Source organism: Xenopus laevis, chromosome 3S (genome assembly GCF_017654675.1).
Source record: "Xenopus laevis strain J_2021 chromosome 3S, Xenopus_laevis_v10.1, whole genome shotgun sequence".
NCBI classification, from domain to species: Eukaryota; Metazoa; Chordata; class Amphibia; order Anura; family Pipidae; genus Xenopus; species Xenopus laevis.
In genome coordinates, this window is record NC_054376.1 from 73,766,798 (window position 1) to 73,781,915 (window position 15,118).

A 15,118-nucleotide genomic window follows, 5' to 3' on the forward strand; every position below is an offset into this window, starting at 1 on the left:
AAGAAGCATTAAGAAAATGTGTATTGGAAACCAACTTTGTTACCTGCATTTCTATAGGAAACCAAAAGTATTTCCTGACATTTCTGAACAACAAACAAATGGTGGCAGGCTGGACCTCACTTCTTCAACTCAGAGGTCTTCTTGGTTGCTACTTATATTATGAATTAATTAGTATTTTTTCATTTTAATTGGCATGGAAGCAAAGCATTAGTTTAACAGTATTGATTGTCTAACTCTAATTTAAGCTTATAGTAATGTTTTTGAAAGCAATTTTGCATGTGTTGTGATTGATTTACATATTTTATAGCTCTTTTTGTGAGCACCATTCATTCATGATAGTATTTTACTTAGAATTTAACTCATAATTAAAAAGAAGTGCCTTAAAAGTGGTGTCCACTCTAGTTATTTTATGTCAAGTTTTTATGTCTACTTTTTTGAAGTCAAATAAAATATTATTGCATTTGGTCTATTTTCTATTCTTTTTTTAAAAAGTTATTTTTTTTTTAAATAAAGCTTTATAGCTTTCCTGCTGTAGCTGTTGAAAGCCAAAGAACTTTAGTACATATTAATTGCTATGCTTTAGAAGAGTAAATAAAAGAACGTTTTAGAAAAGTTAGAAGATCAACCCCTACCCTTTGTTTAATCTGCTCTGCCTTACAGCAGTCCTGCCTCCCAATACTCTCACACACAAACTGGTGAAGATGGATGTACCACCACAAACCCTCTGATATGCCTATGACCCAAACGTTTCCTTGCCTGGCCCTCCAGAAATCATGTACTAAAGAGCAGGTGGGTGAACCCAGTATGCCCAGGCTTGACTTACCTTTAGCAGGGAGCACATCTAATTATATATCTATTTAGACTCTTGACAAGCTCTAAATTCAGAATCACAGTCAAAATAGTTTTTTCTTACACTAACCAACACAAAGCATAAACAATATTTCTTCTTCTGGAAGAAATGCTACTTCTGAGGCTTATTCCTTTTTCGCACATTCAAAGATTAGAATAATTTGTAATGAATTACAGTTGCTGCAACTGGGGAAAGCGAGGTATTGAATTATTTCTCTGTATGCTGAAAAAAATCAAAAATATGTTTTCTCCATCCTTCATACTTTTAAAAGCTTGTAGGAATCATAATAGGTTAAAGCTGCACGGAATTGAAATGAGTGTCAGTTACAAGCATTAAAAAACCTTCTGCACATTGGTTCTTCTTTGGCTTTTTAAAGAATTATTGACCCCGGATATTGGAGCCTTCCAGTTGCATGTGTGACAAGTATCTGGATGAAAATTGACTAGCTAAATCTCATCAGGCAAGGATCACATTAGCGTGCTTGTGTAGATCTCTCCAGATGAATCTCCATAGGCCTATATTAAGATCTATTCAGAACGCTAGAAATCTTACTGTGTTTAGATTTCAGTAAAATACATTTGCGTGCTTTATTGATTAAGATGAATCACTGTAACATGTATCTGGGTATAGGTCAAAATGAGATATGGTTTCATTTTATAACCCGAACACCTGCGACTTCTTTTTCCCCCATCCCAATGACAGGTATAAGATCTGTTATCCAGAATGCTTCTGGATAATGGATCTTTTAGTAATTTGGATCTTCATACCTTAAGTCTACTAGTAAATCATGTAAAAATTAAATAAATTGAATAGGCTGGTTTTGCTTCAAATAAGGATTAATTATATCTTAGTTTGGATCAAGCACAAGGTATTGTTTTAAAAATCATTTTTAAAAATTGGAATTATTTGATTATACTGGAGTCTATGGGAGATGGCCTTCCCGTAATTCAGAGCTTTCTGGATAATGGGTTTCCGGATAATCTATCACATACCTGTATATTTAATATTGCTGCTGTTTAACCTTTCTCAGCCTGGTAGTAATTGTCTGATGTCCAACACATCTATCTCATTGATGTTTTTTATTTTTTAAAAACAGGTCAGTAGTCAGCACTGTCGCCTAATGGGCTACACTGAACATCCCATTCTCCAGAATATCTTTATGATGTACATCACAGTACAAATGGTATGTACTAATTCTGTGAAATGCAGATTTTTGTTTTCCAAACTGTGAGTTGTGAAACAGTGATACATAGGGGCAGATTTATCAAAGGTCAAAGTGAAAATTTGAATTAAAAATGTTCTTGTGTACTTTGACTAGGGAATAGTCCAAATTTGATTTGAGTAAAATTTGAAAATTCGAATTTCTAAATTTATCATGTACTGTATCTTTAAAAATTCAACTTTGACCATTTACCATCTAAAACCTGCCAAATTGCTGTTTTAGCCTGCGAATTGCGATTTGGAAAATCAAAGTTTTGTTTGGGAAAAACTTGTACGATTAGAATGCGCTATTACTATTTCAAATTCGAAATTAGACCCTTGATAAATCTGCCCCTTAAAGACCTAAACTCTTTTATTCAGTTTGGCAATAGTCATGGTTTCTGCTTGGCACCCAAAGACATTACGAAGAAATCAAAATAGGTAAATATGTCATTGTGTGTATAACTGCATAACTTTGCTATGATTATTGCTTTTTATGAAATTTGGGAAATTTATCTCAAAGCTTGCATTTTACAGCATCTTATTACTCACTTGTCATTACGTACAAAGATAATTAATCATAAATATGAATGACTGGGGTCTTCTGAACATTGGTATGCCCAATATGCATGGGATTAGGAAATGCTGTTGTATGAAGTGACCCCTACATATATCCCATATTAATGTTCATGTCTGCTACTTAGGCTGCAAACAACACTACAATGTGCTTGTTCCATGTAGCCCCAAAACCCTAACAGTAAGTTAACCCATAATTGATATGTATTAGAGTATTGCAGACCATGGTGGTTTTCACGAATTGATCTTTAACATTCACAATTGCACAATATTACAGCCTCATATATGTCACAGTTTTTTTGTGATTTACAAAACTACACCTAAATGCAAAACAATTCATGTTTAAAGCAGAGACAGTATTTGGTTTCCTGAAACAACAACTAAACTCACAAACTCTAAAATCAAGATAGTCAATTAATTTATTGAAAGATCCGAATATAAAAAGTAGGAAGGAAAAAAGTGCTGAACAATGTGCTAAAAAACACAAATACCTTGAAAACCTCAAAAAATTTGAGAACAATTCCTATTTAAAAAATATGAAAAGCTAAAACGGGTACCTTACTACCAGAATATAATAGCACAACTATTTGAGATTACGGTTCAACAAAAGTTATGAAGCTACACTTGTATGTTATATTTTTTATTTTTATTTTTTTTAGTTTAACGGTTAAGTGCAACATTATATTATCAACATTTTCTCAGATGATCAGATATGTGAACTGACAATACATATTGTTTGTAATACAATAGTGATACTTTGCTTACTTTATTCAATTTTGAAACATGTATATTTTAATATGAAAACCAATGAAAACCAATAAACAGAGATATGTTAAAAAAATATGAAAAGCTCTAAGGGGCACATTTACTAAGGGTCGAATATCGAGGGTTAATTAACCCTCGATATTCGACCATCGAAGTAAAATTTACCGCATTTACGTCGATCGAACGGTCGAAGGAAAAATAGTTTGATAGAGCGATTAAATCCTTCGAATTTACACAAATCACAAATTGCTTAGAAAGCTTATGGGGAAGGTCCCCAGAGGCTAACATTGGTGCTTGGTAGGTTTTAGGTGGCAAAGTAGGTAGAGAGACAGTACTTTGACTATGGAATGGTCGAATAGTCGAACGATTTTTAGTTTGAATCGTTTGATTCAAAGTCGTAGTCGAAGGTCGAAGTAGCCAATTCGATGGTCGAAGTAGCCAAAAAAAAAAACATCGAAATTCGAAGTTTTTTCATTCTAATCCTTCACTGGAGCTTAGTAAATGTGCCCCTACAAGTTCAAATTGATTGAAAACAGTCCAATAAGAGCAGCGCAGCTCCCATTGACTTCTGTAGGACCTCAATAACTTTTACTTGGCGAAGTTTAGCCTTGTGGTTTTTGCACTTAATAAATGTAACATTTTTAAAGCTTTTTAGAAATACAGGAAAATGACACATTTTAGAAATTTGTGGAAAAAAACTAAATTTGATTGTTAGTTAACTGGTCCCCTTAGTTTCATATCGCATTCAGACACACAATTTAATTAGGAGCCTGCCTGCCTGTCACATGGTACCACTACAATCTAAATTCACAAAGTGATCCAGTCAGCACCTGTGCCTTTCAAGCTGTTTCACGCTGATGCAAGTCCAACAGTTTCCACTCAAAACTTGTTAGCCAAATACTTGTATTATGGACAGCACCACTCACAATCTTAATTGCCTTGGTATTGTCCTTCAGTTACCAATATTTTGCCTGTTAATATATCCTAATACAAAAAGCAGGTGTAAATTACCCCTGTAGCCCATATTGCCCATATATAATATTTTTCCATAGAACTCACACTCATTTCATTAAAAAGGCCCAATTGCCTTCTCTGTGATGTGCCTTAAAGCGATTCTGACACATTCCTATAAAAATCATAGGAACGTGTCAGTATGAAGAAAATGCTGCACATAAAATATTTCCTGCAAAGGCCCCCCCGCAAATCCGCCCCCAGCCCTGCGCACCTTTCTCAGCCGAATCGGTTCCTGCACTGACTGATCTTCCGGGTTGCTTCACTGATGCAGGGCTGGGGGCGGAGCGATCCTTCCATAGGCTGAAGTCCAGTTGTGATATGTAATCGGCCAATGGAAGGATCGCGCCACCCCCAGCCCTGCGTCAGTGAAGCAAACCGGAAGATGTAGGAAACAGTTGAAGAGATTTAGTCAGCATTTCAATTCAGTTGAAGAGATCTTTTAGGTGGGTCGGAGGGTCGGATGAGTGCGGGTTTGCTGGGCTGGGGCGGCTTTGCGGGGGGCTTTGATGGGAAATATTTTGTGTGCAGCATTTTCTTCATACTGACACGTTCCTATGATTTTTATAGGAAAGTGTCAGTATCACTTTAAGTCCCACATTATTAAGGGCAGAGACACACAGGAAGATTCGGGGAGATTTAGTCGCCAGGTGACTAATCGCTTCTTCTTCAGGCGACTAATCTCCCTTCGAAAAGTGTTCATTTTCTGAAGTCACCCGAAGATGCCTTACGAGGAGGGCGCCCGAAAAAGAGGCGATTTGTCGCTGGGCGACTAAATATCCCCGAAACTTCCCGTGTGTCTGTGAGGAGAAATGTTGAGAAATGTCCACTAGAGGTCTCCATCATGTAGCATATTAAAGATAATTATGTGGCTGTATCATATGTGCATATACATACAGATCTTATTAATTTGCATTAAAACTACAGAAAAAGTCTTGCTAACATTTTTAAACCTGTGAGCCTGCACTATACAGTAATTAATCCCTTATCCACACAGCCATTTATTTGGAGGTCTCCACATCACACACACACACCCATATACAGAGTAATATTATTTTATTAATCTACAATTGTCAGTTTCAAAAAAATACCACCCTGGTAGGTGAAATTGGGAGTTCTATAATTTTGTTTCCAATTCTTATGCATGATTTAAACTGAATTAGAAATTGTAACTTGTTTTAGGCTTACAGTCGCAAGCCTCTAAATTAGTGTTTATTTATTAATGAAGGAGGTGAAAATACTTGAGAACTAAAAATACAGAGAAAACAAGAGTGAAATAACACTTTGTGCTCTCTAAGTCCAGACACATTAGCCACCTCAGTCTATCGTCTTGTTAGGAACAGGCTTACTATGCCAGGTTGTAACAATGTGGTGACCTATAGAGTAGGGAGGATGGGGGACTCTGCCCATTGCCCAGTTAGTAATAATAATACAGTATAATAACAAGAAAATCTGGAGAGTCTTTGAAAGTATGTAGTTTTATTATCGCACTACATGTTTCGGACCCAACTGGTCCTTCCTCTGGTGCATGTTATAAACAGTGTGAGAAAAAAACAGCTTTTAAGCACTTCATTACCCATAAGCCCCACGTGTGTCTAAAGCTCCATTTTGTAAAAGATATGCTGTTGCATTTTTGTCTACTGGCCACAAGATGGCGCTTTAGACACACGTGGGCCTTATGGGTAATGAAGTGCTTAAAAGCTGTTTTTTTCTCACACTGTTTATAACAGGGATCCCCAACCTTTACAACCCATGAGCAACATTCAGAAGTAAAAGGAGTTGTGGAGCAATACCAGCATGAAAAATGTTCCTCGGGTGCCAAATTAAGGGCTGTGATTGGCTATTTAGTAGCCCCTATGTGGATTGTCAGCCTACATTGAGGCTCTGTTTGTCAGTACACCTAGTTTTTATGCAACTAAAACTTTCCTCCAAGCCCGGAATTTAAAAATAAGCACCTGCTTTGAGGCCACTGGGAGCAACATCCAAGGGGTTGGAGAGCAACATGTTGCTCACGAGCTACTGGTTGGGGATCACTGGTTTATAACATGCACCAGAGGAAGGACCAGTTGGGTCCGAAACATGTAGTGTGATAATAAAACTACATACTTTCAAAGACTCTCCAGATTTTCTTGTTATTATATGATACCGTGGTGGAGATGGCTACTCCATGTGTCTGTTGAAGAGTCTGACTAACAAAATCAATTGGTGGATTACTGAGGAATAATTTCCAATTTTAATAATAATAAGTCTGTTTAATATCCAGGTGTCCCATATTCCAGTGTATAGCTCCATCTGGTTATCTAACTGGTATTGTAGTTCTTTTCTGTGTATTTTCTTTAATTTTACAAATCAAAAGTGTTTGTGTATTTCATGTGTGGCCCCAGACACTTTTTCTTTTTCCAATGTGGCCCAGAGAAGCCAAAAGGTTGGACACCCCTGAGCTAGATCTTCCTCAATCTTCTGTCACTTACATCATATCCTGTGTGCCAAAAATGCATTAAAGTTACAAAAACGCTGGCGACTTTTCCTTTTATGAAGCGGGATTGCCTGCAAAACAAACTTTTTTTTGGGAACCGGTTTTCTCCAGGCATTTCCTAACATATGGAACATTAATTTTACAGTGGGCTACTGCGTATGGCATTATATAACTCTCTTGTCTTTACTAAAGTTCCTTGAACATTTCTAATAAAAAGAGGTAACTTCAAGCATTTGCACCAACATTTATAATAAAGACCTCCATACAACGTTAAATTACCCACCGTATGCAAAATTTACCTAAGATCACTAGTGAATTTTCGCTAGGCACAAGTGAACACTAGCGCATCTTCGCTATGAAATGATTGCACTGCTGAAGTAACGCTAGCGAATTTGCGCCAGGCGAAGTGGTGCGATGTGTGCGAAGTGGTGCGAATCGGTCGCTGGCGACAATTCGCCCTTTAGTGAATCTGCCCCTAAGAGTGGAGATTGTTTTGCCTCTGGAGAATCTCATGGGGAATACTGGCAAGCACAAAGAATAGCATCAGGCACTGAAAGGAGGCCAGTTGTCTTATGTATTCAGTATAAAATTTTGAGTTGTAGTGGCATTTAGAAATCCTGATAGACTGTTGTTTTGTATCGTCACAGTTGTGTTGCAATTAGAAGCACTACAGAAGCTAGTTAACCCTTTCCTGTGTAATTCCTGTGCAATGCCACTTCCGTTGCACTGATTTCTTGTTTGCTAAGACACTGTTTACACTGTGATGCCCTAAAGCACTATTTTGGATTCAGCTGAATCCCTGAATCCTTCGCGAAAGATTCGGACGAAAACCGAACCAAATCCTAATTTGCATATGCAAATTAGGGGTGGGAAGGGGAAAGCTTTTTTTACTTCCTTGTTTTGTGACAAAAAGTCGCGAAATTTCCCTCCCCGCCCCTAATTTGAATATGGAAATTAGGATTCGGTTCGGCCGGGCAGAAGGATTTGGCCGAATCTGAATTCTACTGAGAAAGGCCGAATCCTGGCCGAATCCTGAACCGAATCCTGGATTCGGTGCATACCTAGTTCAAATATATCCACTCAACTGTGATGCTAATGGAAAGTGGCCATTGAAGCACGTGCACTGCCTCTGTAAGGAAGTGATAATCGTTTTGCTGACTACTTGTTTGCTGAAGACACTGTTTACAGTCAAGCGAGAAAGTCATTTGCTAAAACAGATATTTTCTTAACCTAGCCTATTCTTAAACCTCAGCTGTATGTAAATCATTTACACATTTATAAACTTCAGGCCAAACCAGAATCGATTAGTGTCAATGTGCAAATATTAGTAGTATAGAAGGAACAGATCATTGTTTCCTCCAGAAGTGTTTTTATACCAATGGAGAAAATATGGGTGCCATAAGCCTAAATTTGTATATATATTTATTATAAATGTTAAATAGCACAGTTCTCCGGAGTTTTCTAATTTATTAGAGGAAAGTGGTTTTCTATTGCAGATGCTGGAGCTATCCAATGGGAATGGATTAGAAACTTACAACGGCTTCAATTGCTGCCACAGTCAACATGTTTCCTGTTTAAAAGAATGGGTGGAGGCAGCAGGCAGAGTGAGGTGTTTTGGGCACCATTGCTCCCAATGAGAAGTTTGTAGTGAGCAAAACACATGCTGTGCCATTAGTCTAACTGTTGTGGTACATAACAACATGCTATTAGTGAAATAACCCCAAATCATTTTTGCATCCATGTGATTTTCCACATGAATTCTGTACAAAATGAGAAGGTTCCAGTTCTGGGTCTTGGTAATAGTTTTTGGATGTAATAATGATATAGCAGTATCCAGGTAAAGAAGCTGAAAAAGTAGAAATCTGTTTTTGAAACAACATATTACGAAAATAGGACCAGCCTCAACAAAGATACAAAGGTACACTGCATTTTATTGGAAACAAATGTGACTTTTTTTTGGTGTTGTTATTTAAATTTATTTTATTTTTGACCTTAGGGGAAATTCACATTCATTATTTTTTGTTGTTGGGTAGGAAAAGTTTAAAAAAAAATGCTTGTGTCTTATTTGACATGCAACATTAGTGTATACACAACAGAAAAGAAGAATACAGTATGTTCCAGGACTGACCCGCCTTTCCTGAACTTCCGTGAAATATTGGAAATCAAGGCTGATGCTTTGAGTAATTTGACTATACTGTGTCAACATTATTAGTCTAAACCAGTGATCCCAAACCAGTGGCTCTTGAGCAACATGTTGCTCTCTGACCCCTTGGATGTTCCCCTAGTGGTCTCAAAACAGCTGCTTATTTTTTTAATCCCTGGTTTGAAGGCAAGCTTTAGTTCTATAAAAAAAACAGATGTACTGCCAAACAGAGCCTTGTGTATGCTGCCAGACCACATAGGGGCTACCAATAGCCAATCACATCCCATATTTTGTACTCCTAGAAATAATTATGCTGCTCTCCAACTTTTTTTTAATAAATTTAGATATGACTTACAGGTAAACAAGGTTAGGGACACCTGGTCTAGAGCAAGAAAATATTCACTGTCAATGCAATAAGATAGCATCAAGAATGTGCATTTTGGCATAAGTTCTTTTATTTCTATGAACATATTTCTGACACATATTTTCCCTACATAAGCAAGATAAAAAAGATTTTACCTTTTGAGCATATCTCATGAGGCACATTTAATCAAATCAATCAAATCCAGTTTATTGTCATCTCTACTGTATATTTACTAAAACTGAACTTTTTCTCACTTTATAAAAAAAATTCGACCAAACTCCCAAACCTGAATTTACCAATTAAACTTCTCTAAAAAATTGGTGTGACAAAAAGTTGCAACAAAATCATGCTTCAATTTAAATCATGTGACTTTTTCGAATTGTCACTCTTGAAAACTCAACTTTATCGAATTGTTGCAGCAAAAACTGAAATTTATCAAATGAAAACCACCGCAAACAGCCCAAAACAATTGAGAATCCTGAAGGTAAAAAACATGTTTCAATTGTTAAAGGGACCGTCTGCCATTGACTTTTACATGATTTTGACAGGTTTTAGCTGGAGTATTTTTGGATTTGAATTTTTAGCAACTTCAGAGCATAATAAATCTCAAAAAAAATTATTGCCATTTAAAACTTGACCAGAAAAAATTGAGGCTTCATAAATAGGCCCCCTACAATACATAGGGAGAGAAAGGGTATGGCACTGATAAGACATTAGCAGAAACCATTTGTTGTTGTGAGATCAATTGTATTGTTTCCAATCCATTCTTTAGAGGTATTTGTACAATCTTTTTCATTTTTGATCTCACAACAATAAACTTTTTTAAAATGCATTTTCTTAAGAGACTTATTACCAACATACATTGATTAGGAATTTATTTTGTAGGGTGTTATGACCAGTCTGTATGTCTGTCAGTCTGTTTACTGTATATATTCACATACACACAAACTACTGTATCTTGGGCATTCTTTCACAAACATTTAGCTGGCTAGTGAGACCCTGGGCCAGTGTTCCTGTTAGCTGAAAACTGCACTGGCTGTAGGAGCACTTCACAAATTCCATTCTTGCAGCTTCTTTGTAACCCTGAGCCATATGCACAGTGCAGTACAATGAAAAGCTGACTTTTTGCTTATAAGTTCAGCTATCATCCCTTTTGAAATTTGTTATGTGAATTTTTTTTCAGACTGATTAGAGTATGGCAAATTTCTGATTTAGGCAGAGCCCCTTTTTACTTCATACTTGAAACAGTGCTCTGCTAAAACATGTTATGTTCACCACTAACCTACCTGTATTAAAAGGATACTGGAAATTCATCTGGATTTTCTGATTTGATATTTTTATAAATCTACCTTTTAAATGTTCTTGTAGAATGCTTTAGTTTAGCCATGCAATGTTGGGAGTGTTAACATTGTGAGATCAAAGCAGTCTTGGTTTGTTTTGGGATGTAAAAGTTGGCTTTCTCTGGGTGGTTGACTTTGCAAAGCAACAGATAGATGAAATACCTTCTGTCAATATCTTAATCTTTGACCTTGTAAAGAACATTTTACCTCTATAAAATGTCAACATTTCCAGAAAACAAAATGTGTGACCACTGAGTCACCCTTTTTAGAGGCTGTACAGAAACAATTAATCTTAGGTGTATTATTTGTATTTTACATTGAATAATTGACCTTGATTTTGTTGTTTGAAAGCCACTCATCATTGGACTTTTAGGAGGTTATTTATTAAAGTCTGAATGGTAAAAACTTGAAAATTATTAGTTTTTTTGTTATAAAATGGAAATTTGGATTTTAGTAAATAACCATGTTTCTCTGCATGTAAGATACTTTCACATAGTTCTAATTAAAGGTTTCTTGACCTTTTTTCATGGGGAAGTAAATTGAACAAATGATTGATTGAAAATCACTATGTAGATCATATTAATTACTATTTCTACTGCAGGAAAATAGTTTCCTTTAATCAATTGAATGATCGGGAAGCATCCTAAATAGCATCATGATACATATTTGTGTCTCAACACATAGAGGCCTATTTATTTAAGGCTGAATTTTAATGGTTTAAAAAATTATTGAAACCATAATTAAAGTCTATTTCTCTAAAATCACAAATGCCATGAACGTTATTAAAATATCCGATTAAATAAAGTACTACACAATGCACTAAAAAATACAAATACCGTATATACTCGAGTATAAGCCGACCCGAGTATAAGCCGAGGTACCTAATTTTACCTATGAAAACTGGGAAAATTTATTGACTCGAGTATAAGCCTAGGGGAAGAACTGGCAAAATAACTTTAGGGAAGATCAGGTGTCTTTGGTGTTGCCCAGCATCTTCATTGACAATAATATGGTATTCCCCCAGATTCAGATTTCAGTAAAGAAATCCTCACGGCCCATTTGATCTGCCATCCCGCCCACCCACCAATGAAGAAACAGTAGGCTTGTTTAAAGATCAACTTTGTAGAAGCGCAATGCTTCCTGCTTTTTCTCACTGTGTCTTCATTAGTGCAGAGTAAATGCAGTTCAATCAGCAGTCATGGCTGGCAGGGGAGTGTTTTTGTGAGACACAGTTCATAGCAATACACATAGCGAGCAGACACATATTTTCCATTACTCTAGCTCATCTATCCCTTCCTGTCCCAGTAAGATCCTTGTTTTGGAGAGCCCGGGTGCGGACAGCTAGTGACTAGGCCCCAAAACCCAGAGGCTGGAGTTATAGCTTAGAGCAGCGCCGCCCGCTTTCCTTTGCCTGTCAGACCCTGCTGGGGGCAGGCTTAGACGGAGACCAAGCCCGTAATAACCCTGCACGCTCAAAATGGATATGAGCATGTGAAGCTCATTTACCATGTTGGTGCTCGGCTTCCCGGTGAGTGTGAGTGGCGCTTTCCGCTTTCTTGGACTCTCTGCGATCTCACTCATGCGCAATGAGGCCGCGGCCTGCGGGAGAAGGTGAGAGGGGACGCCAGGCACGGGGAAGCAGTGCGGGCCGCACACACAGGCAACATTCTGTCCGCACAGAGAAAGGGGCAGCGATCTTTAAACATGCCTACTGTTTCTTCATTGGTGGGTGGGCAGGTTAGGCAGAACAGAGGGGCCGTGAGGATTTCTTTACAAGAGTGCTGAGCTGAATCTGGGGGAATCCACGGACAGGCAACCTAACGGATATTAAAGCAGCAAAACGGTAAAAAAAAATAATGTTTTCCTAAAATGCTGACTCGAGTATAAGCCGAGGTAGACTTTTTCAGCACATTTTGGATGCTGAAAAACTCGGCTTATACTCGAGTATATACTGTATCTATAAAACCTTTAAAAATTTATTTTTTCCCGATAATTACCATAAAAAAAATCTTAAAACCTCCAATAACCTGAATGGTTAAAGAAAAGGTACACTGGGATTAGAATAGCTCTATAGGACCTCCACTACTAGAGTTTTTCATGGTTTTTACACTTAATAGATCTCTAATAACGTTTTAGAGAAATAAGCCCCCCACAAATTTCGAGAGAAATAATACTATTTGTGTAAAATATTTTAATCCAAATTTTAGTAGATCAGCCCCATAGTATAGAACGCCTGTTCTAATTAGGCTTAGTGATTCATTTTCTGACTTTCTTTGATGTTTCTAAACCAGCACAGAAACAATAGATTATGAGATATGAGAAGTCCCTGTTTTTTTCTATAAGTCTATTCATTTCAGACTAAAGGCGCCCATACACGGGTCGATAAAATTGGCCCGTGTGTGGGGCCATCCAATGGGCGTCCCCGATAAATATCTGGCAGGTTAAAAACATCCAATCGCGGCTGCATTTGTTTGTTGATGCAGTCCTGCAATCCGACTGCCCGTATAGCCTCTATTCTGATCCGATCATTGGGCCCTAGGGTCCACACCTCAATGTGGGCATATCGAGGAGAGATACGCTCGTTTGGCGACAACGCCAAATGAACGGATCTCCCTGTGTATGGCCACCTTAAGAAGCTCTGGTGATAAAAGATTTACCAAAAATACTAATATGACTGTGACCTTTACTGGCCATATTATAATAACTGGTCAATATAATCTCTTTTATTACACTAACATCTGCTGAAGAAGATCACAGTGATCAAAATGTTGGAAATAAATCACTTTTAACAATTCATGTTGAGTGCTGCTCTGTGTTCCTATATATGTGTGTGTGTTTGTATACATTTCCAGGCTGAATGTAACATGAATTGTCAAAAGGGATTTATTGCAAACAAAAATTTCCTTAGAAAAAGAACACAGTTTGTGATCGAAACGCTGGACATTTTTATTTGTAAGATATAACTTTTGGCAGTTCCTGTTGAGTGCAGTTCTAAAGCAAGCTGCTATACTTGCATTGGGAGTGAGTGCCACATTTTTCCTATATTCCTATAAAGCCACATATTAAAATATGGTGCTTCTTGCAATACAACCTGCCAGCTTGGTTAATGGATTTTTATTGTTACATCTCCATGAACTGTCTGAACACTTTTAAATGCCTTTCCCCAGAAGTGACTTTTTGGGCACAAAATCTTACATTTTTCATCTTATTACATTATACAGGTATGGTACTTGTTATCCAGAATGCTCTGGATCTTGGGTTTTCCAAGTAACAGATCTTTCTGTAATTTGGATCTTCATACCTTAAATCTACAAATTATGTTACATAGTTACATAGATAAATCAGATTGAAAAAAGACAAAGTCCATCAAGTTCAACCCCTCCAAATGAAAACCCAGCATCCATACACTCACCCCTCCCTACTCTCAGATAAATTCTATATACCCATACCTATACTAACTATAGAATTTAGTATCACAATAGTCTTTCATATTATATCTATCCAATAAATCATCCAAGCCATTCTTAAAGGCATTAACAGAATCAGCCATCACAACATCACCCGGCAGTGCATTCCACAACCTCACTGTCCTGACTGTGAAGAACCCCCTACGTTGCTTCAAATGAAAGTTCTTTTCTTCTAGTCTGAAGGGTTGGCCTCTGGTACAGCGATCCTCTTTATGGGTAAGAAGGTCCCCTGCTATTTGTCTATAATGTCCTCTAATGTACTTGTAAAGTGTAATCATGTCCCCTTGCAAGCACCTTTTTTGCAGAGAAATCAAACCCAATCTTGACAGTCTACCCTAATAATTTAAGTCTTCCATCCCTCTAACCAATTTAGTTGCACGTCTCTGCACTCTCTCCAGCTCATTTATATCCCTCTTAAGGACTGGAGTCCAAAACTGCACTGCATACTCCAGATGAGGCCTTACCAGGGACCTATAAAGAGGCATAATTATGTTTTCATCCCTTGAGTTAATGCCCTTTTTTATGCAAGACAGAGCTTTGAATATTTGCTTTAGTAGCTACAGAATGACACTGGACAGAATTAGACAACTTGTTTTCTACAAAAACCCCAAGATCCTTCTCATTTAAGGAAACTCCCAACACACTGCCATTTAGTGTATAACTTGCATTTATATTATTTTTTTCAAAGTGCATAACTTTTATCAACATTGAACCTCATTTTCCAGTTTGCTGCCCAGTTTCCCAATTTAGATAAATCACTCTGCAAAGTGGCAGCATCCTGCATGGAACCTATAGTTCTGCACAATTTAGTATCATCTGCAAAAATAGAAACAGTACTTTCAATGCCCATCTCCAGGTCATTAATAAACAAGTTGAAAAGCAAGGGACCTAGTACAGAGCCCTGCGGTACTCCACTAACAACACTG